Source organism: Zootermopsis nevadensis, unplaced genomic scaffold, assembly GCF_977971745.1.
Source record: "Zootermopsis nevadensis isolate Lab colony 2312 unplaced genomic scaffold, Znev_1.0 Znev_ptg000024l, whole genome shotgun sequence".
NCBI classification, from domain to species: domain Eukaryota; kingdom Metazoa; phylum Arthropoda; class Insecta; order Blattodea; family Termopsidae; genus Zootermopsis; species Zootermopsis nevadensis.
In genome coordinates, this window is record NW_028259156.1 from 3,938,586 (window position 1) to 3,963,367 (window position 24,782).

At 36.5% G+C, this 24,782-nt stretch overlaps 1 protein-coding gene across 1 annotated transcript in view; it reads right to left on the bottom strand.

The window, feature by feature from the left end:
* Nucleotides 1-24,782, bottom strand: part of Gdap2 (ganglioside induced differentiation associated protein 2) — a 101,596-nt gene that overhangs the window by 76,337 nt on the left and 477 nt on the right. The gene's annotated exons all lie outside the window — the stretch shown is intronic.

The window sequence follows — 24,782 nt, forward strand, 5'->3', positions numbered from 1 at the left end:
GGTGCTTGACAGGCTGACAAAGAAAGATTTCCAGGGATGCTTCCAGGCTTGGCAGCGGCGCTGGGATCGTTGTGTTCACTCCCAGGGGAACTACTTCGAGGGTGATGGATGAATTTAATACCTGAGTTAAGTGTACGGGTTTTTATAGGCGCAGTCTTGAAACTTTCCGATCGCACCTCGAAGTCTTTGACAAAGATCGATAGAAGCACAGATTGTAGTGTGGTGGAAATATGGTGGCTGTACTGGAGGGTGCGAGACAAAACCTGTCACGTATAGTCTAGCCTCAGGCTAGCCAATGGACGCTAAAATTATTAAGGGCATGCTGATGTCATTAGTATCGACAAAGAAAACCATTAATGTTCGTTCAACCAACGCCGTGTCCTTTTATGGTATCTTAAGAGCTAATCACTCGTGAAGTGTTACCAGTTTAACTAACCTATGAACACCGTCTTGCTTAATGGAGCTAAATGGCGTATATTCAAATCAAATGTTTCGTGTTGTATACAATATTCATTAAATACGACATGTCAATGCGTAAGGAACACAGGAACACTTCGTGTTTTGTTATGCTACGTCGTGGCATATGAAACTCCTTTTAAATCTGACAACCTGCTGTCGCTTTATACAGGGTGTTTTCTAGACACCATAACCGTGTAGCGATCGAACCTTCGACTTATGGATCGTCCCGTCTGAAGGAGAGGAAGAGTCCGTCTGTTGTATCTCACACCGAGATCGAAAAAAAGAAAACTCACTGTACATTTCGTGCCATATCGGTAAGGTATAAAGAATAAATAATAGCCTTCCTAGTACAGACAAAACATTATATATTTTAAATATTAAATTACCAAATCACAAGTGTCAATTTGTTGTTTTACAACTCTGTATTAAAATTAAATTATTTGGTATTCCGTCAAATCACAATGTATTTAAAATAAGATAATTAAAATAATTAAAATAAAAATAATTAAAATATCATTCTTTGTTCCATATCGAATAATCGATTTACAGTTGGATTATTCGATATTGAACAAAGAATGATATTCTAATTATTTTTATTTTAATTATCTTATTTTAAATACATTGTGATTTGACGGAATACCAAATAACTTAATTTTAATTCAATAAATCACAATATGACGCAACTACACTATTTTATGAATAACTCTGTATTAACTAACTATCGACATTATTTAGCAGCATAAACCTTTCTTGGTATAAAACTGAGATATGATGGCATTAAATTATAATATAAGAACGAAACAATCACAAATATCGTCTCGATTCTTAAGCAATATCTCACAGAATTAAAAGTTACGTCACGTTGACGTCATACAATTCTGTTACGAGTTTACATCACTGTGGGGTGATGATTCAGAAGTGTAAGGATAAAAGGACTTATACGAAGAGACGAATTTCAACGCACTCACGTTAATATCGCGTTTTTCATTTGACTGGTAATTCTCGCAAGTCATAAAAACGCAAACGAAGTTTCATTTGTTAATTACCCATTCTGTGCTCTGCTCTAAGCGGTTAGAACGCTGGCCTTGTAATCTTGGGGACGCGGGTTCGATTCCCGGCGGTACCCAAATTTATAACTTGTGTTAGGCAAGGCCGTGGTCTAGGTAACACGGAGTTTTCCTTCGGGGGCTTCCCCGGTTTCTCCGTGGCATCCCAACAATTACTCCATTCACACACAGAAGAAGGCAATGGCAAACCACTTCTGGATCATCTGCCAAGAACGTATATGAACAGGTCCCAGTCCGAGAAAAGGATGGAAGGATCCTGTTCATATGGACCTGTCGTCAGACAGAACACTAATTAAATTACATGTATCATAATATTAACAAACGCCATTTATTATTTAAATAACGATACAAATGTCCTTGTCCCAGTATTTATTTATTCATCTACGAGACTAATGAAACGACCGGTAGCAGTTTTCTTCCAACTATTGCGAGAAGGAAACTTAATTTGCTCTTCATAAAACCAAACAAATAAAATTCAGTTTCAGACTTGTCGCTCGCAAAATGGGAACAAAATTTTCGTACATTTTTTTCTCTCTCAAAATAATTCAGTCCTTGCAGAAAACCTGTGGAAGTTGTAACGATTTAAATTAAGTAAATCTTAACGAATAATTGATTAATCTATACATTGTAAGAGAAGATCTTGCTTAAAGTGCGTAAAACAAACGTATAATGTGAATGACGGTGTATGTCTGTCCCCATGTCACATCTTCAAAAATAATGGACAGATTTCGATTACAATTTCTATGCAGATATAAACTAAAATCTGTGATAATTTTATTTTAATTCGCATGACCAATAATAACACTTACTTCTTATGAAATCCAAATTTAACACAAGAAGCATACATGACATTAAGAAGACAACTTTCCTTGTAAACATTTTGCCGAATGATACATTTTTATCGAAATTTAAGGAAAATATATTTCTTTTTCAACGCCGTGCTTGTAACGAAACAGATTATTGAACTCTTGAACTTTGTCTGGTATTCAAACGAACACAATGTCTCGGAAACTGGGGTCTGTTTCCGTCCTCGGGTAAAAACGGAAGGGACACCTACTCAGTTGGGTCTGTTTCTAAGCGCTAACCTGTCACAGATAATAGTAAAATGGACGGATGCTGTACGACACGGAGCGTGACAAACGAATGGATTCAATTTAACAAAAACAATTACCAAATAACAGAACCTACACCGTAAGTCAAAAATTACAACCGAAATAAGATTGCTATATCACAGCCTACATTTCGTATTACCTTTAATTTAGCAAGACTATCATTTCAGCCTTAGGTTCATGAGTAAATTATGAAATCATGTCTGTCCAAATGTTTAGAGAGAGAAAAAATCAATAAAACTATTTGTAAAACTTCTGAAAAACAATATTATACTCACCACCCTGATGATGGATGCAGAAAGCACTTCTGAAACGTCGGTAAAATTCTACCACACTACACGGCACAACCACCCATTAGGCAGTCGTGTTTTTATTTCCAAAAATTGTTTTTCGTTTCTGAAACGTCGATAAAATTCTACCACACTACACCGCACAACCACCCATTAGGCAGTCGTGTTTTTATTTCCCAAAATTGTTTTTCGTTTCTGAAACGTCGGTAAAATTCTACCACACTACACGGCACAACCACCCATTAGGCAGTCGTGTTTTTATTTCCCAAAATTGTTTTTCGTTTCTGAAACGTCGGTAAAATTCTACCACACTACACAGCACAACCACCCATTAGGCAGTCGTGTTTTTATTTCCAAAAATTGTTTTTCGTTTCTGAAACGTCGGTAAAATTCTACCACACTACACGGCACAACCACCCATCAGGCAGTCGTGTTTTTATTTCCAAAAATTGTTTTTCGTTTCTGAAACGTCGGTAAAATTCTACCACACTACACGGCACAACCACCCATCAGGCAGTCGTGTTTTTATTTCCAAAAATTGTTTTTCGTTTCGTTAAATGTTTGACCGAATTCTTCTCATACTCGTGCCTCAGATAAATGAGATATTAAAACTTACGACTACACGTCATTCGTTTCTTACGTCATGTAGCCATGATTCGATTTTTTTTTTAAAAAAAACACTGTCGCGAGACTATATTTAGAATCCTTAAAATAACAAGGAGTATTAATAAATCAGGCTACTAACACAGGTTGGACCAACAGCTGGATTACAACGCGGTCTATCAAATACGAAAAATACCACTGCTTTTTTAAAGGCGCAAAAGACTGTTTGGTTATTGTGCGAGTGTTTGTATAACCAACTTGGCTTGTTTTATTCCGCGTATATAAGAGGGAAAACAATTGTCTCACAAACTACACGTAACCAGCGAATTCTGTTTCTGTTTTCTGGTATTTTCCTATTCATGACATTGCCCTTGGACATCATTACGGAATCAAAACGTAAAAGTAGAACTGATAATGAAACAAAAACATTTGTGAGGTTATGACACGCGATGAGAAATTAAGATTCTACATAAGTTGAAAGGTAATATGGCATGACATTCCGTGAAAATTTTACTATAATTCTTAACTTTTCAATGCTACTTTATTTTTTACACAGACTGTTCATAAATAAACATCACCGTAGTATATTTATAATATTGTTCACTTACTTTCACTTACCACGTGTCCCCATTAATCCCACATAATATTAAGTTCGTCCAACATATACCTTGCACTCAACGAGAGATTACTGTAATTTAAACAAATGTTCTTTAAATTTCGAGCTTTGTGGTTCCTCTAAATACGTCTTCGCCATACTTTAACCCCTTAAAGCAGTGGTATTCAACCTTTTTTGTTCGCGTACCCCCAGATACAAATTCTTTTCAACTTTGTACCCCTAAAGTTGTTGGTGTATAATTCAAGTTATACATAGTATATAATCCACATCTAAAATAAATTAAATAAATTACATTACTGATTATTCAGTGTTTATCATAAATTAATATATATATTTTTTAAATTTCACGTACCCCCTAAGATGTCTTCGCGTACCCCCAGATATAATTTCTCTTCAACTTTGTACCCCCAAAGTTGTTGGTGTATAATTCAAGTTATACATAGTATATAATCCACATCTAAAATAAATTAAATAAATTACGTTACTGATTATTCAGTGTTTATCATAAAATAATATATACATTTTTTAAATTTTACGTACCCACTACGATGTTTTCGCGTACCTCCGGGGGTACGCGTACCCCAGGTTGAATACCACTGCCTTAAAGCCTTATGGTAACTATATGTCCCACCTGCTTCAGTAATCAACAACTCTTCAATTTGTTTCACACAATTCTCACTCTAAACATCGATAAACATCGATTATTTCCTTAAACAGCGTTAAGAAATTTGTCCGTGTACAATGCGCTGTGTTTTCTTTGCGGTTCGAACTGAATCCTTAAATATTTAGACGAGCCTCGACTTCAAAAGGTTCGTTCACTGGGTTTTGCTGCTATATCACATTTTCTCTCTTGATATTCACGTATCGACTGTAATCGAGATGCGACTACGTTAGTCAAATAAATTACCGTTCGAATACAATACGCCATTGTACCAGGAATAATGATAATGTTTTAAATGATATATGGAAAATAATGGCACACATATAAGCACAGATTTTTATATATCACTACTGTCTTAATTGCCCTAAAAACCTGTATAGATAGTAGCTTATCTAAAGGGGCCATGACATGACCCACTTTCTACAAACTGCCTTCTCCCACAACCTTATCAACTGTTTTAGCTTCAATTCGTGTTGCGACAGCAAAACAAATACCTGAAGTAATATTATCCGAACAAATTCTAGGCAAGTGATATCCATCTGCGCCAGGGGTTCCCAACATTTTCCATCCCTAGGGACACATTCAACCTTGCTTATCGACCTGCGGTCAGAGAGGCTACATATATAAATGTGAAACACCAAAGTAAAAAATTACTCCATAGGTATTCACAACGTGGTGCTTAATACATATTTTATTTATTTATTTAGTGTTCTGTCTGACGACAGGTCCATATGAACAGGATCCTTCCATCCTTTTCTCGGACTGGGACCTGTTCATATACGTTCTTGGCAGATGATCCAGAAGTGGTTTGCCATTGCCTTCTTCTGTGTAATTGTTGGGATGCCACGGAGGAAAACTCCGTGTTGCCTAGACCACGGCCTTGCCCAACACAAGTTATAAATTCGGGCACCGCCGGGAATCGAACCCGAGACTCCAGGATTACAAGGCCAGCGTTCTGCCCGCTAGACCACCGTGGCTGTCTTGCTTAATACATATCAGGAATTAAATTACTACTGCAAGCAAGTTAACATATTACTTAATTGCAATACGTTTCTGTAACAACTGATACTAATTTTGTTTGAGTAAACTTTCAATATGACGTTTAATCTGACAGATGGAACACTCGAATAAGAAAGACCAGTCTTTATTACTTTCATGCGCATTCTAGCTCTACGGTGTCCTTGAAAGACATAATCGCTCACACAGCCAAACAATTCCCCTCTGTTTACGAAAACCCGATTCATTACCGTGTTCACAACAGCTCGCCACCGGTCTCTGTCCTGAGAGAATCCAGTGCACAATCACAAGTTCTATTTATTTACTTCAGATACATTTTAACCCTTTAAAGCCCAGTGGTAACTCTATGTAACACGTGCATTGATAAATAATGATGTATTTTGTACGAGTTTCGTATCATTCTCACTGTTTGCTTCAAACGTACGAGTGGTACTGAATTAAAAATTTTGAATGGAAATACCGAATAAGAGGCAGATATTTTTCTCCGTACCACTAGGTCATGACAAGTTCTAGGACCCACCCAGTCTCCTATCCGAAGAAAACTGAGCCCTCTTTCCTGGGGGTAAAGCGACCAGAGCTTTAAAGTTTCCACTTGTCTATCTAGTGTCATCTAGATCAGTGGTATTCAACCTGGGGTACGCCTACCACCGGGGGTACGCGAAGACATCTTAAGGGGTACGTGAAATTTAAAAAATACATATATTATTTTATGATAAACACTGAATAATCAGTAATGTAATTTATTTTTGATGTAGATTATATACTATGTATAACTTGAATTAAACACCAACAACTTTGGGGGTACAAAGGTGAAGAGAAATTATATCTGGGGGTACGTGAAGACATCTTAAGGGGTACGTGAAATTTAAAAAAATATATTATTTTATGATAAACACTGAATAATCTGTAATTTATTTAATTTATTTTAAATGTAGATTATATACTATGTATAACTTGAATTATACACCAATAACTTTGGGGGTACAAAGTTGAAGAGAAATTATATCTGGGGGTACGCGAAGACATCTTAGGGGGTACGTGAAATTTAAAAAAATACATATATTATTTTATGATAAACACTGAATAATCAGTAATGTAATTTATTTAATTTATTTTAGATGTTGATTATATACTATGTATAACTTGAATTATACACCAACAACTTTGGGGGTACAAAGTTGAAGAGAAATTATATCTGGGGGTACGCGAAGACATCTTAAGGGGTACGTGAAATTTAAAAAAATATATTATTTTATGATAAACACTGAATAATCTGTAATTTATTTAATTTATTTTAAATGTAGATTATATACTATGTATAACTTGAATTATACACCAATAACTTTGGGGGTACAAAGTTGAAGAGAAATTATATCTGGGGGTACGCGAAGACATCTTAGGGGGTACGTGAAATTTAAAAAAATACATATATTATTTTATGATAAACACTGAATAATCAGTAATGTAATTTATTTAATTTATTTTAGATGTAGATTATATATTATTCATAACTTGAATTATACACCAACAACTTTTGGGGTACAAAGTTGAAGAGAAATTATATCTGGGGGTACACGAACAAAAAAGGTTGAATACCACTGATCTAGATTATGAATGTGTGGAGCTACGTGTCCACTCTCCAGTAAGACTTCACAGTACAGCGTTTAACGACCAGACACATTGCCTTTTTGTAACAAGAGGAAATAACGCTGTTGCTAACACGTGCAAAAAAGAGTTCTTTTTGTGACAGACATAACAAATGTCGAAAGGTCACCTCTAACGTCAAACACGGAAAACCCGTTCTTTTATCCTTCAACCAGTAGATTAAAAACGAGACAAAAACTGAAAGAAATGTACACAGAACACAAATTTCCACTGAAAATTGCTCAGTATTGGTTCTTAAGATGTTTTTATAAAACGGAGCGTGTAGCGATGTGCAAGCCTTCCCACTCGTTATAGCGATGACGTCATTCATCCGCGGATATTTCGTGCGCCCACTACAATGACGCAAATCCTAGCAGATAATGTCAACGTTTCCACCCATGCTGAAATTCAAAAGCAAGACACAGTTCTACCACAATTACTTTTCTAAGCATGGATTCGCTCTGGTAAAAGTGACTAAGATGTTAGACAAAAACTATACATTTGCAATAAGAGAGTGGTTAAACTTCTTGCAGACAGAAGTTGACAGGTCATACAACAGAATGTCAGATAAAAGATTAACAAAATATGTTCCTAATTAACGTCCACGAAATGACGCTGAATAAATTTATTTTTATTCAGATAAATTACATGCATCACGAGTAATAGTTGATGTCACTTTCGGGACTGCTTCGCGCACGTGTGTGTATGGCGTCACGTAATTATTTAGAAGGGAAGCATACCAAGAATTCGTTATCTACAAATGACGCAGTACTCGAGAAAATCTGCAATCACAGGGTTTAATTTATAAATGAGGCTAAACAGGATCGAAAGAGCAAACAATGAAAATCACTTTTCCCTTTCCTTGTCATTCAATACCAATTAAATACTGGCCAATACAGACGCATCGCTTGGCTCTACATATGATTCCTAAATGATGGCTTACGGAACCCGAAGGTTCATCACCGAATTAACCAAAGCCCTGTCCTGGGCCAACAAAATCCAGTCTCCTTCAACTCCTATCTCCCGTAGATCCCGCCTGATATTATCCTCCCACCTACGTCCAGGTCTCCCCAGAGGTCTCTTCCCCTCAGGCTTCTCAAATAGTGGACCCAACCAACCAGATGGCTTACCGAACCCGAAGGTTCATCACCGAATTAACCAAAGCCCTGTCCTGGGCCAACAAAATCCAGTCTCCTTCAACTCCTATCTCCCGTAGATCCCGCCTGACATTATCCTCCCATCTACGTCTAGGTCTCCCCAGAGGTCTCTTCCCCTCAGGCTTCTCAAATAGTGGACCCAACCAACTAGATGGCTTACCGAACCCGAAGGTTCATCACCGAATTAACCAAAGCCCTCCACCGGACCCTGTCCTGGGCCAACAAAATCCAGTCTCCTTCAACTCCTATCTCCCATAGATCCCGCCTGACATTATCCTCCCATCTACGTCTAGGTCTCCCCAGAGGTCTCTTTCCCTCAGGCTTCCCAACCAGTGCCTGGTGCACACCTCTTGTCCCATCCATGCGTGCTACATGCCCAGCCCATCTCATTCTTCTCGACTTAATCACCCTCACAATACTGGGGGAGGAGTACAGATTTTTAAGCTCGTCATTGTGCAGTTTTCTCCACGCCCCATCGTCTTCTCTCCTAGGCCCAAATATCCTCCTCAACACCCGATTCTCAAACACCTGCAATCTGTGTTCCTCCCTCTGAGTGAGAGACCATGTTTCGCACCCATACAAAACAACAGGCAAAATTATTGTTTTGTACACTTTAATTTTCAGGTTCTTAGAAATCAGACGGGAAGACAAAATATTTTGGACTGAGAAGTAGCAAGCATTTCCGGAATTTAGTCTCCTCCTAACTTCCTCATGAGTGTCATTTTGATTTGTTATTGTTGTTCCCAAATATTTGAACTTCGTAACCCTTTCAAAGGATTTCTTAGCTACCCTAAGATAATTTTGCCCGCCTGTCTTCTGATGACGAGATACTAACATGTACTTAGTTTTTTCTGAATTTACTTCCAGCCCCACTTGTCTACTAGCCTCTAGTAAAACTTCTGCGTTCCTCTTTATTGTATTCATATCGTCCCCCAATAAATTAACATCATCAGCATAAGCCAATAGCTGATGTGTCCCATTCAATTGCAAACCCTCCTGCCTATCTCGGACTTTCCTAATGGCATATTCTAGCGCAAAGTTAAAGAGCAAGGGAGACAAAGCATTTTAAGATAAACAACAGAATAAGTTACAGCAAAAATTATTCACAAATTTGTTTCACATCTATACATGAACGCGCTTTACATAGGAAAGGGCTAAAACATTTCTTAAATTCGTATTATATTTCTGATGACCGAGAATATTATCTTTCATAGAAATCATTACACTTATTTTCCCACAATCCCCTACAACAGTTCTAATATTAAGCAGTCAACTATTGAACTCATTTCAGATTTTAACACTAATCAACATCGTTCCAACGCTACTGGTAACATATCATTTTTTCCTTATATATTGTTAAATATCGCAATTATAAAAAAATATTTCAACATAACACTATATACCTACATTAATATTTAATGCCGGAAAGTAGAAGATAATTCATACAAAAATTAGTCCGTCACAAATATTGGAGACGTAACCTAAAAAATAATGTAACGTAAGCTCCCAATTTTTTTGTTCATTTTAAACCCTGCCGTTGAATCTCAGTTATAAACTCTGAAACTTTGGTGTAGTCACGTAATCGATTCCGGTCGGCGTCCATGTATTCAAAACAAGATGAATACGCCCAGACTCGAATCCATGACACATCGTATTCCTTCTTTAAACCGTCTTTATGAAACTATCTCTGATGTGGCACTACTGGTTGATCTGTGTTGTAAAGAATTATCACTTTATTCTGACTCGCACTGAAAATACTTAAATATAAAAGTTCACAAGCGCATGTAAATTACGAAACAAATATTTAACTACGCTAAATCAACTACAATTTTGTTTAACATCGAGTGAACTGTGTAAGATAGACGGAAATACCATATTTCGCTTATGAAAGGGAAAAACCATGAAAAACACTGGTAAGGTTAGTGAGTCACAAGTTTCGACATGAGAATTTCGTTAATTATTAACGAAGAGTGGAGTTAGATAAATTAGTGTCCAGTCTTGCAGTTTCAAGCGAAATTTAAAATTACAGGTAACCCTCGATTTACGCCGGGGATGCGTTCCTGGACGAACCGGCGTAAATTGAAACTCTTTTATAATATAAATCAATGGGAAGTCAGTGACATGCGTTCCCAGCACCCAAACATTGACGAGTAATAAAATGGAATTACATTTAAAGCTCTGAAATAACGTAAATAAAATAAAGGGAATTTAAAAATATATTTTATACACTTACAATCGGCAATTCGTTGGTCCCCGCGATAGACTGCGATTCTTTCATGTGATTGATGTGTACAGTCATCTCTGCTGTTATGTGATAGTTGCATTCATGTAAGACGCCGATCTATAGAAAATCGCGTAGTAAAAGTAACCCCTTGACCTCCGCAGAGATTAAATTAGTCGTCTGAAAGTTTAAAGCGCCACAAATGAAACTTCACAAGAGCAAACTCGCATACGCAAAAGTTTGCATTTCGCAAAAACAGCTTTTACCGATTCATCGATCTCATTGGAGCAAATTCGCGTTAACGAAACACACGTAATTGCAGAGATAACTGTGTTAATAATTTTTATTCAAAATCAGCGATGTAAGAATTACGATTTAGCATAAGAATCACTACGAGAAACATTGTAAAACGTTATAAATAATACTAAAATATATTTTTTCCACTTTTTGATTTTCTGATTTCAAAATCGGCGTTATTCTGAATCGGCGCAAATTGGACCGACGCAAATCGAGGTATACCTGTATCATACTTTATTACATATCACTAGGGTTCGGATGTTCATGACCTAAGAAACCTACAAATATTCATGCAAATATGCCCCCCAAAATAGCGAAATATGACCTAATTTGTATGAAAAATATTCGCTAAAATTTAAAAAAGCGTTTTGTATTTCAATTATGTTATTTATTTACATATGCATGTACAACTAATACATTACTTGACTTCCTAGTAATTTTAATCAAAAACCTCAGTCGCTTTAAGTTGTAAATGCCTCGTTTTCGATCAGCATCAGATGTTGAGAATACGTGCTCCTATAAAAATAAGATAAATTTTAAGAAAGAGCCTTTCATGCATTTCAAATTCATTAATTACAAATAAATAAAATTCAAAATATTAAGTACCTATCTTCATTCTCCTTTCTTGGCAGCATTACAATATAAAGATTTGGATTTTCAAGGTCTCAAATGAAAATCTTCTAAGATGGTCTTGTAACTTGAGAAGCTCCTTTCAACATCACAAACGTTTCATGGTGTTATCGAAATTAACAGCGATACAGGAGTGGTTTACTGTGTCAAGAAGGAATAAGTCACCGGGCGGTCAGCAATGAGCGTGCCAATAACGAAATTCGCTACATATCTGCCGTAGACATCCGTTGTTTCATCAGTCGAAACACAACTTTTATTGTCGTCCACAGAAAATGTAATTCTTTTCAGAACATCTTCATAATAGTTTTTCTTCGCAGCGCTGATTAGTCTGGAATTAACTGAGTCATGTATTTCTCCAATAAAAATTTGAACTGCTCATTGTTCACTTTATTCAGTTGGCAGACGCCATCATTTCACACAGGTCCTTTGAAAATTCCGATTATTTGTTCGATGGTGAAGTTATTGCAGTGTTATCGAACAGAAGTCGTTGCTTGCTTTGATGACTGGTTTGTCGGCTAAAATTATTTTTATGTTTTGCTGTATCACAATGTTGTTTCACATTAAATCGCTTACCAGCTATAACTTTAACTTCACAAAGTTTACAGAACAGAATTGTTCCATCAGAACTAAAATATTCCTCGCCAAAATCTTTAACTAAACCTCTTAACCTCGCACTTTTAGAACACTTAACTTTCGGCATATTAACTAACCAAAGGATTCACTGTAAATGCCTAAGAAATGTAATCACAAGTAAGAATGTTATATCAAAAATATAACCAAAATATGCATTTTATCCTCAAAATATAATCAAAATATGTATTTAACTACAAATATGACCGAAAACATAAAAATGACATAAATATGCATTTATATGCCAAATTAATACAGTCTAATTACGATTAGAATAACTCAAATAGTGTTTAATTTCAGTTTAGAATTAAAATAGAAGCCTCAATAAAAATATGACACGTCATGAACATCAGAACCCTACTTATCACCGTCTGCTGATATTAAAATGTTACCGTTGTCTTTAAAGGTATTCGACAGCGTATCTCCTTAACACATTCATCATGCATACAAAAACCTGACAAAACATACATGAATAAAAATGTTCTTCGATATTATCCATCGTCTAGTAAATATAAAACGTAAAAAACGACGTTTCGGAGATGGGACTCTATCTCCGTCTTCAGGTTCCTACACAGTTGGGCCCACTAGATAGAGCTAATCCCTATCTCCGGACTGTGTAGGAACCTGAAGACGGAGATAGGGTCCCATCTCCGAAACGTCGTTTTACGTTTTATATTTACTAGACGATGGATAACAACCAAGGAAATTTTTATTCAAAGAACATGAAATGCTGTATATCAGCCGTTTTTCAAAAGTAATTGTGAACAGACTTACCTAATGAATTTAGAGTTGTTTTATTCCATATTGCCTTAGCTCTATCTAGTGGGCCCAACTGTGTAGGAACCTGAAGACGGAGATAGAGTCCCATCTCCGAAACGTCGTTTTACGTTTTATATTTACTAGACGATGGATAATATCGAAGAAAATTTTTATTCAATTGACTCTTCACCATCGTCAAGAAGTTTTAGATTTGAAAAACATACACGAATTAATCATCAGTACTTAAGTCAGTAATCATGCTCAAAAACATGATATTTAAGTTTTTAAAACAATAAAAATTCTTAATGTTGTCTTCTGGGTTATGGCGCCGTGATATCGACGTTCCTTCAAAATGTTAGTAACCACCTACAAAAGACCATGCAAAGTAGAAACCCATAAAACCACAATCAAAATGCTTAGAAATAATGTATCAGCCAGCCGTCCTACTTGTTCTTTGGTAGGTCACACCGAATCAATAACACGACGAAGTTATACCAGTTTCAAATATTTATATTCGGCACCAATTGCATAACACATCTGAAATATGCAATGCTTCTTTCCACGTAACGTCTCTTAACTGTAATCGACAAGGTCAACTGTCTCACAAAATTTTACTTTAACTAAGGAGACAGGTCACTGCTTTTAAAAACGTGCGTTAAACAAACCAAGAATGAAAGTAAAGTCTATAAAAGAAGATTCTCTCTGATAAAACAATAAACAGCCTTACAAAACAGGGCAAATATTCAACATATTTTCCAACTTTCAACACGACATCGTGATTACAGTTTCACCTCTCGAATCCCGCATTTAAATAATGAACTTTTCTCATTCTTAATTACATGACTTTCACTCGTCATTTATGTGGCACTCGCCTTGAAATAGGTTAAGTCAAAAGGTTCTGTTAACGATTATAAAAATGGTTGTCTTCTGGAGTGTACCTGCCGCAAGATATCTAAGAGCTTCGTTGTCCGTTACAAACACAGTAGACTCAGGGGGTGGATTAACTGAGGGGTCGGTCTGGTTTCAACAAAAATTAAAACTCAATTTATAAAATCTGTTCTAACCACACCCCACCATTGGTAATTTACACTTAAAGTCATGTCACTTAAGGGTATGCTTACCGGTTACTCATTACTGGCAAAGTACTAGTTACGTCGCTTCATCAGTAAAATGTCATTGACGAAAATTTGCTAGAAAATACCAAAGGTTGTATTTGAACTGCGTGCTGTTCTGATATGGAGGAACTACTTTCAGAACGCAAGCGGAATCAATGGTCAATGCAAGACTACCCAAGACATCAACCAAAAAAGTGTAAAGGTCCTCAGAGATAGTCCGAAAAATTCTAAGCAGTGGGTTTTTTGGTTTGGTACGCCTCGTAGGGCAGTGCAAGGACCTCCAAAACGTCGGTAAATTTCTACCAGACTACACGGCGTTACAACCCAGAAGATAGCCATCTTCGTACTCACCGCCGTGAAAACCTCAAAACCCTACTTTAGAAAATTATACCTGGTGCCCGAATTTATAACTTGTGTTGGGCAAGGCCGTGGTCTAGGCAACACGGAGTTTTCCTCCGGAGGCTTCCCCGGTTTCTCCGTGGCATCCCAACAATTACTCCATTCACACACAGAAGAAGGCAATGGCAAACCACTTCTGGATCATCTGCCAAGAACGTATATGAACAGGTCCCAGTCCGAGAAAAGGATGGAAGGATCCTGTTCATATGGACCTGTCGTCAGACAGAACACTAATAATAATAATAATAATAACACTCCGGAACGTTTTCCTCCGGGAGCTTCCCCGGTTTATCCGTGGCATCCCAACAATTACTCCATTCACACACAGAAGAAGGCAATGGCAAACCACTTCTGGATCATCCGCCAAGAACGTATATGAACAGGTCCCAGTCCGAGAAAAGGATGGAAGGATCCTGTTCATATGGACCTGTCGTCAGACAGAACACTAATAATAATAATAATAACACTCCGGAACGTTTTCCTCCGGGAGCTTCCCCGGTTTATCCGTGGCATCCCAACAATTACTCCATTCACACACAGAAGAAGGCAATGGCAAACCACTTCTGGATCATCCGCCAAGAACGTATATGAACAGGTCCCAGTCCGAGAAAAGGATGGAAGGATCCTGTTCATATGGACCTGTCGTCAGACAGAACACTAATAATAATAATAATAATAACACTCCGGAACGTTTTCCTCCGGGAGCTTCCCCGGTTTATCCGTGGCATCCCAACAATTACTCCATTCACACACAGAAGAAGGCAATGGCAAACCACTTCTGGATCATCCGCCAAGAACGTATATGAACAGGTCCCAGTCCGAGAAAAGGATGGAAGGATCCTGTTCATATGGACCTGTCGTCAGACAGAACACTAATAATAATAATAATAACACTCCGGAACGTTTTCCTCCGGGAGCTTCCCCGGTTTATCCGTGGCATCCCAACAATTACTCCATTCACACACAGAAGAAGGCAATGGCAAACCACTTCTGGATCATCCGCCAAGAACGTATATGAACAGGTCCCAGTCCGAGAAAAGGATGGAAGGATCCTGTTCATATGGACCTGTCGTCAGACAGAACACTAAAAATAAATAAATAAATCACTCAGTAGATGTATGCATATTTATTCCTCATTAAATTATTTTTCTTTTTATTATTTGTTAGAGGTATGCATTCCAAAAACAATGGAGTAACAGAAGATTTGTCAGATATTTTATTCCTTCTTATTTAAACATCCTATCAGTTCACGTCGTAATATTCTTTCCAGGAACCCAAACCTTACTGTAACTCATCGTTACCATAAAGCATCTTCGTGGCGACACAAACAAACAACCTCGATCATACCAAATGCTACGCCATGTCCTTCGAACATATGCGATGACACATGTCACGGAAACTAACAGACCTAAATATTTATGACACATTTAACATCCTGTTACGTTGTGAGTACTGTAAAGAATATACCAGTACTTTGTTATATAATCTAAACGTAAAAATTTACGATATGCGTAAAATTAGCGTTCGTTTATAATACACTGTCTTCAAAACGATTAAAATCGTGACCTCATTCCTGATATAACTATATACAAAGCTACTGTCGATTGTCAGAAGTTAAGTTACAATGCAAATGGTCTCTCTGGATAATCCATGTGTGGAAGGATTGCGAAAATACGTTGTTATTCCTCACAAGTGCGACCTTTCAGTTCCTGTCTTGTAGGCCAACGGTGATCTAGCGGTTAGAACGCTGGCCTTGTAATCCTGGGGTCTCGGGTTCGATTCCCGGCGGTGCCCGAATTTATAACTTGTGTTGGGCAAGGTCGTGGTCTAGGCAACACGGAGTTTTCCTCCGTGGCATCCCAACAATTACTCCACTCACACACAGAAGAAGGCAATGGCAAACCACTTCTGGATCATCTGCCAAGAACGTATATGAACAGGTCCCAGTCCGAGAAAAGGATGGAAGGATCCTGTTCATATGGACCTGTCCTCAGACAGAACACTACAAATAAAAATAAATAAAAAAAGGCCAACTGCATCACAGAATATACGTTCACTACTAAAGTATTTTTAAAAAAAACACCAGTTTTATATACGGATTGTCCCATAAGTCAGGGGTCATAGGATAAATCCGTTATTTGTCAAAATAAAAAAAAATTAAAGAGGAATAATCTGTTACAAATAACATGTATCCAAAAACCGAATACCCGGAATTTTTATCTAGGATAAGCCCTTTCGACATTACACTCTTTACATTATCAGTAGCACAAATTACCGCGATGTTGCCATGTTTGAAATGACATGAGAGTGGAAAGCTGTACTACAGGAAGTTCTGCAAACACATTCCCCTTTCGCTGTTACGTCAAAAACATTGCAATGCAGTGCCAAAATGACTTATCCTTGTTAAAAATTCCAGCCACTGAGATTGAAAACACGTAATTTTCAACAACATCTTTACATTTTTCCATACATATTTTTTCCCCAAATTAAAAGAATTCTCCTCTTATGGTACATTCTGTTATCATTAACAATTAGCAATCAATTAATATTATCTACAAGAATCACAAATCATTTAAGCTAACATTGAAGACCGCGCTGTCTAACTACATTCAGCACAGTCGTCCTTAAGAAGTTAACAGTCGCTCTAAAATTCCTTGCCTTTTATGGAAAATCCATAGTGTCATTACTTTGGTCACAAGACCCCATAACTTGAGTCATATGAATCCCCCCCCCCATACACAACTTCTTCAACATTAATATTATGCCCCTAGCTACTCCTGCAATACACAACACAAAGAAATCAATCAATAAAACTATAATTATAATACAAGTATATTTAGTACCTATACTATTTTTGCATTGCTATTTAAATTATTGACATATAAAAATCAAATATCAAAATTTCTTTATGAATACAGACACTTCAGTGTCAATTTTGTAGACTCGTTGTAAATACAATTTGCATTCCAGTGATAAAGAGCTATTACACATTTAAAGGCTCTTCGAAATTTACACGTCATAAAACCGCATGTTAACTTAACGATTATTATAAACATAAATATTTTAACGTACGCACAAAGGGCCACGAATAGTATACAATCGATCGAAAATTATACATAAGAAGATTGCAGTAACAGTTCTACAGCCAATTCCGTCCACTCAGCTGGTCCACCATGGTTCATTGCCCCATTTGACAGAGACCCTAATTTTCGCTAATTCCATTAGATTAATTAATTCTTCGCCCAGTAAGCATATTACGGAATTGGGATATTCAGAATTTTTAACTCGTGTAGTGCCAGTTACATGTCTAATTTTATCTTATTTAACCAAGTTGATAAAATGCACGCATAATGGGGATATTTTATCTCCGAAACTACTTATCGGATTTCAGTTAAATCTTTTAAATGCAATAATTTATGTAAATTTGGACGTTGCAACGTACAAAACTAAGTTAACATCAGTCTTACGAGGTGCGATCGGAAAGTTTCAAGACTGCGCCTATAAAAACCCGTACACTTATCTCAGGTATTAAATTCATCCATCACCCTCGAAGTAGTTCCCCTGGGAGTGAACACAACGATCCCAGCGCCGCTGCCAAGCCTGGAAGCATCCCTGGAAATCTTTCTTTGTCAGCCTGTCAAGCACCATCTGCGATTCTGCCTGAATCTCTTGTCAAAGACTCGCCAAAACGACTACGGAAACCCTATGAAATGCTAAAGCAAGCATTTGGGGAGTCCGCAATGGGTCGTGCACAAACTTTTGTGTGGCATTCACGTTTTAAAAATGGCCGAACCTCTGTCGATGATGACGAGCGTTCTGGACGACCATCTTCGAGCACAACGCCCGAAAATGTTACGAAGATTCGGCAGGCCATTCACGAAGATCGACGTCTTACCATCAACGACTTGTGCGACATTGTTGGGATAGGCTATGGGACCTGTCAGCTGATTCTAAAGGAAGAACTCCACATGTGACGCATCATGACAACGCGCCAGCCCACACCGCCCTCAAAGTTCGGCAGTTTTTGGCCTCAAACACCATGGCCGTCATCCCGCACCCTCCTTATTCGCCGTGTGACTTCTTCCTCTTCCCAAAGATGAAAATTCAGCTAAAGGGAAGGAGATTTGAGACGACAGAAGAGATTCAGGCAGAATCGCAGATGGTGCTTGACAGGCTGACAAAGAAAGATTTCCAGGGATGCTTCCAGGCTTGGCAGCGGCGCTGGGATCGTTGTGTTCACTCCCAGGGGAACTACTTCGAGGGTGATGGATGAATTTAATACCTGAGATAAGTGTACGTGTTTTTATAGGCGCAGTCTGGAAACTTTCCGATCGCACCTCGTATATACTTAAGTTCATCCTTAGTTTTCCACCACAGCATTAATCTCGCAGCCTAGCTATCCATAATAATTACTTATATTACGAAAACTGTGACAAGGAACTGCATTCAACGTCTTCCGAGCTGATAACGTAACCTACAGTTATCTGAAAACCCTCTCAATCAAAACAGAATGTGTAAGAAGTCAAAACAAATACGTATCTTAACTTCAACCTAAGTATACACCATTAAAATTCGTTTTGCATCGATGAACCAAAGACGAAAACACAGTATCTCACATTTTTTAACGTTGTTTGTGCGCACACATCCAAAAAAATATCAAACAATCTCTAGGCCTACGTAAGATATTTCTAATTTTAAACACATAACTCAACACTCCATCAATCAAAGTCCTTACTTATTCCGTTATCATTATCTAAAGTCCTACAATATCACATTAACGTTACTACAGTGTCCCACGTAACGTGAAACCCGCCGTAACAACATCACGATGCAGCTGAAGCGATCTAAAGATAGTTGTGTCAAATTCAGGGGGGCGTAACCTGAGGCTGAGAGCCTCCCACTTAAATCTGACGTGGAAGATGATGCCCACTATAAATGTAGAAATAATTAAGTAGTCTAAAAGTCTGAGAGTTTACAGCAGTGGTCTTCAACCTTTTTTGTTCGCGTACCCCCAGATATAATTTCTCTTCAACTTTGTACCCCCAAAGTTGTTGATATATAATTCAAGTGTATATAATCTACATCTAAAATAAATTAAATAAATTACATTACTGATTATTCAGTTTTTATCGTAAAATAATATATATATATTTTTTAAAAAATTTCATGTACCCCTTAAGATTTCTTCGTGTACCCCCGGGGGTACGCGTACCCCAGGTTGAATACCACTGGTTTACAGAACCCTTTACGCTAGTAATAAAATGTCCTAACTTACACAATTTATTTCTTTGTGGGTTGTTTATAATTTAATCCTGCATTTTAAAGCTTAAAATTATTTGCAGTAACATTGTGGTCCACCTAATATTACGATTCGACCTTGAACTGTGTGCCAGGACGTTTCAACATTTTTACCTTCAATATTAAACCCTCGATACTGTATCCATTTTTAACATCTGACTGTCGTTATTTTCAAAAATTAAAAGTAACGACTTGCCAATAATGTACGTAGGGAGCTTTGAACGAATCGATGTCAGAGTTATTCTCACGTGTTATAGCGGTTAACCTGTGGTTCACTCAAAGCAGTAGCAAAACCGGGTTTAATTAAATTAGAAAAGTTATAAAAATAACACATCTGGGTGAGGGGGGAACCTCTCGACATTATGGGGATTCGGAAGAGGCGGATTTTTTTTTAGCCTTTGATCATAACTTCGTCAAAACTGGGTAACACGTCAAAGCAATCTTTACACGTAAAAATAATTCATAAGTGTCCAGCAGACACGCCTTTTTAAAGCCACATCCGGCAGTTTCAAAAATAGTTTCTCAACATCCGAATCGATTAATAAATCGACTGCAGACTATACAAAGGGCCTATTTCCAGTACACGTTAATCAAATTATGTGTTATTCCGCTGCTAAATCACTAACATACATTCATGAATTCAAACTAAAGATAGATTTTCAGCGCGATGTTTGTGCGTTTAACCTAAAAACTTTCTCAATCGATTCCCATGGAAATGTAAATGGTTTTTAAAGAGGTTACACGACAATCTTTTCCGCCCTGTTTCTACCAAACGACGAATCGTAGAAAAAAAATTGTAAAGACAAAACTTGTTCCTACAGAGACCTCACGGAAACGATCGGGTACAGGGATGTCCAAAAAATAAATAACGGCGTGTCATACAAAAATTGAAAACACAAATGAGATGCTCTCTTTCGAAAATTAGACACAGGGTTGTCCAAAACGCTATATACAACGGCAGGCTTCTCCCAAATGGTTCGCAGTATAAACAATGGTAAACAGAAACGGCGTTCCTCTTGGAGAGATAAAACAGGAAAAATAACTGTTCCCTGTTTCGAATATTCTAAAATCACAGGGATGTACAAAATACTAATACAACGATAAGTCATAGAAAAATTGTAAATACAAAAATATATATATATTACGCTTGGTGAGACAAACGCAGGGAAATTATTGATTTGTTTCGAAAACTTTGCACAGGGGGTGTCCAAAACCTTGGAGAATTAGAGACTGTTTTAAATATATTTCCAGCGTTGTAAAAAAAAATGTTAATTTCAAACGACTAAAATTTACGAAACGGCGCTTTGTAAAATACATATAGTTCAGATTTCCCGATAAATTTAAAAGTTCGATGAAAAAAAAACTTTCTGATTCCGACAAGCCGACCGTGGCGTTCGCTTATCAAAACAAACGAAACTCTCAGCTCGGTTTTAGTTAAATGTAAAATAACAACATGGCGATCACTAAATTTGTATCTGTACCCTCTGAATGATCTATATTAACCGCAGAAGAAATAAGATCAGTGATTAACAAAGATTAATAATATTTTAATGTTTTCCGTCAAATCACAATTTTAATAAGATAATAAAATATAAAATATTTAAAATATCATTTCACGTTCCGCATCGAATGATCGATTTACAAATTGGAACGTCTCTTACGACATGTTTCGGTTATATTAAACCGTCCTCAGGTATAAATTAGATTGGTAAATTTAAAACTCGAAATACAATTCTTTACAATGTTATGCAGTTTATTGAAATGTTCTTATCAGATTACTCTTATATATTAGAACGAAGGTATTGTTTTTTATATGGCGTGGTTCATCTGATGTTCAATATTAGTCGGTGATGAGTTGATAGAGACATGACGTGTATAGCGGAAGACATCTAGAAGTATTACTATGTCGGGTCGAGGTTTAATAATATAAAAAAAACAATACCTTCGTTCTAATATATAAGAGTAATCTGATAAGAACATTTCAATAAACTGCATAACATTGTAAATGATTGTAATTCGAGTTTTAAATTTACCAATCTAATTTATACCTGAGGACGGTTAAATATAACCGAAACATGTCGTAAGAGACGTTCCAATTTGTAAATCGATCATTCGATGCGGAACGTGAAATGATATTTTAAATATTTTATATTTTATTATCTTATTAAAATTGTGATTTGACGGAAAACATTAAAATATTAACCTAATTCACAATATGACGCAAATATACTACCTTATAAAGATTAATAAATTAACCTTGCCACTAAACGTCACAGTTGGTTCCTTGTCCAGTTCTGCTCCCGAAAGCAAATGCAAAGGATGAAACCAAAAAAAACAGTTGAATATAAATGGGATCACATACGTGGGTAAAGCACGAAAGAAAGGAAAACTTACAAAGTACATTCCTTAACAATAGGATTACACCATTTGCATCAGATAATTAAATAAGTCGTATTATGACGTGTACAGGTGACAATGCATCTTCCCGAGACAGCTATTAATAAATTACGAGGAATGATGACTCGTAATATTACCATATCAACGTTTGCCAAATTCTTCCACATACCAGAGGTACTACTTAGGTTTATAAAATGTTGATCCATCCAGAAGATGAGATCAAAATAAGATGGCAGCCTTCAATATTCTGATTCAATACAAACCAAATGCAATGCTGACAGGCTTTTCGTGTGTCTGTCTATGATCAAATATCGTTAAAAAATCATCACCATTTTAGTAGAGGAAATTACTCTAATTACTGCACACTGTGTAATGGGATGAAAAATACTATTTTAATATATAGTTTTTGAGTAAAAGTTTCGAACGAAATATTAAGACCAGACAACGAAACTTCAGTTTTTCATATATACCCTTTGAAGCCGTCTAAATAACATTTAAAATTCCAGTTCCTATAACAGACAAAACACAACACTTTTCCATTACAAAAATAAAACTCGTTAATGTTGTTTAGGGTAATAAAGTGGATTCCAGTCAATTGGGACACGTCGGGACTCGAACACTTTGGCCCAATTAAGCAGCTGCTCGAATTACGCGAAGTTCCACGTAAAGAATTAAAAAGGTTCGTTCTTCAATATTTGTCCCAATTAACCGGAATCTAAGGTAAAAGCTGTTTATTCTAAGAATTATAGGAAACCTGTAAATACATTTTATAGGCCCATTACACGGTTACAAGTTGTTAAAGTTGTTGGTACATATAGTTACCACTAGGCTTCAAAGGGCCATGCATCAAACGTGTTATATGAAATCTTCCCAATTCTCTGATATTAAAACCAGAAGTTAATTATTACTGAAATAAAATTCATTCTTCAGCTGATACTTTTGAGTCGATGCAATCCAATTAACATCACAACTTCAGTTATTTCATTAAATTAATTTTAATACCACAAGCACAATCAGTCACAAACTCCTTAATTGTTGTACTGGGTTGTGACTTGTAAATAGATATCATGTTTCAAAGAAACATACTGTCACCATCTTCAAGGTTGAAGATCCAGTACGTATATATTTATGAGGCCACATGGCGTCACAACGTCGTCTTCACCATAGTGATAACATCAAATATAATCTTAATTACACTTTGGAATAGTACAGAAAAATATTTATTCTTTTACCATGCATACATCAGACTCAAGCCTATTCATAGTTTTCCTGCCCTTCATATATCTCGATATCCCCACTTAAGATTGGGTTTTGGGATTCTATTAATGTCAATTTTGTCCGTCACCAAACCACTTTTCACCATAGCCATTTACTCATCTACATAAAATTTTATAATTGGCTTAATTACTTGGATTTCCTAATAACCCCTCCTCCTATCAAAAGCAAACAACAGCTCATAAAATAATGTAAAATTAAATAAGGTTCATTATAACCTTTGAAGTTGATACAGCATTCTAAAACAATTGAAGGTCTAACAAACAGAAAGCCATTAAATTGTAAATTAACCCCAAAAAATTCTCTACACATTCCTCTGAAACAAACTAGAAGAATGTGAAAACATACAACAAACATCTCATGAAGAAACTTCCCTGTCTGGCATAGCACACTGAATACTTAAGTCTCTGAACTGCCAGAATGTAAATATGAGAGCAAAGTTGCACAAAATACAAGAAAAATAAGAGGATATATTTTCCTATTGCATATTATGTATTTCAGAACACATGTAAACATAAAAGGAAAAGATCATTCCAACAAATATCCAATCCTAGTAGAAATAAATGAAATATCAAGAATGTTAACACAATTCCAATCTACCCAAGCCCCTTAACCTATCAATGAATTTGTGTTTTACTTAAGTTTACTAACCCAAATACTTTTAATTAAACTTACCATAGCTAACTAACTAGACACCATATTGTAAAGTTACACTAAAATACAAAAGTAGCATGTTAAATATGTGGCAAAAATCCACAAACCAATACATTATTTTCAAATAATTTTAGTATAAATATTATAGCCATACCTATTACATTCCAGACAGTAAAATCCACTGAATTATGATGAACTCAGAAAAATAATTAAATATCCTCTACATCAAAATTAATGTGAAACTTTGTGATGTATCGATTAACAGAAAACCATTCCAGAAACCCCATACTTGGTTTGTTGTTTGCTACGTCTGTTTAAAACGGCATATTAACAACGATTAAAACAAATTAAATTTTTATGCATCAAACCACACCTCATATTTACTAAACTATCAATAACAAAAAACCGGTTACCCATACGGCCATTATTTTTTTTAAAATGTTCATTTCTTCCCCTCTCAATCTTCGTATTATTGTAATGCTAC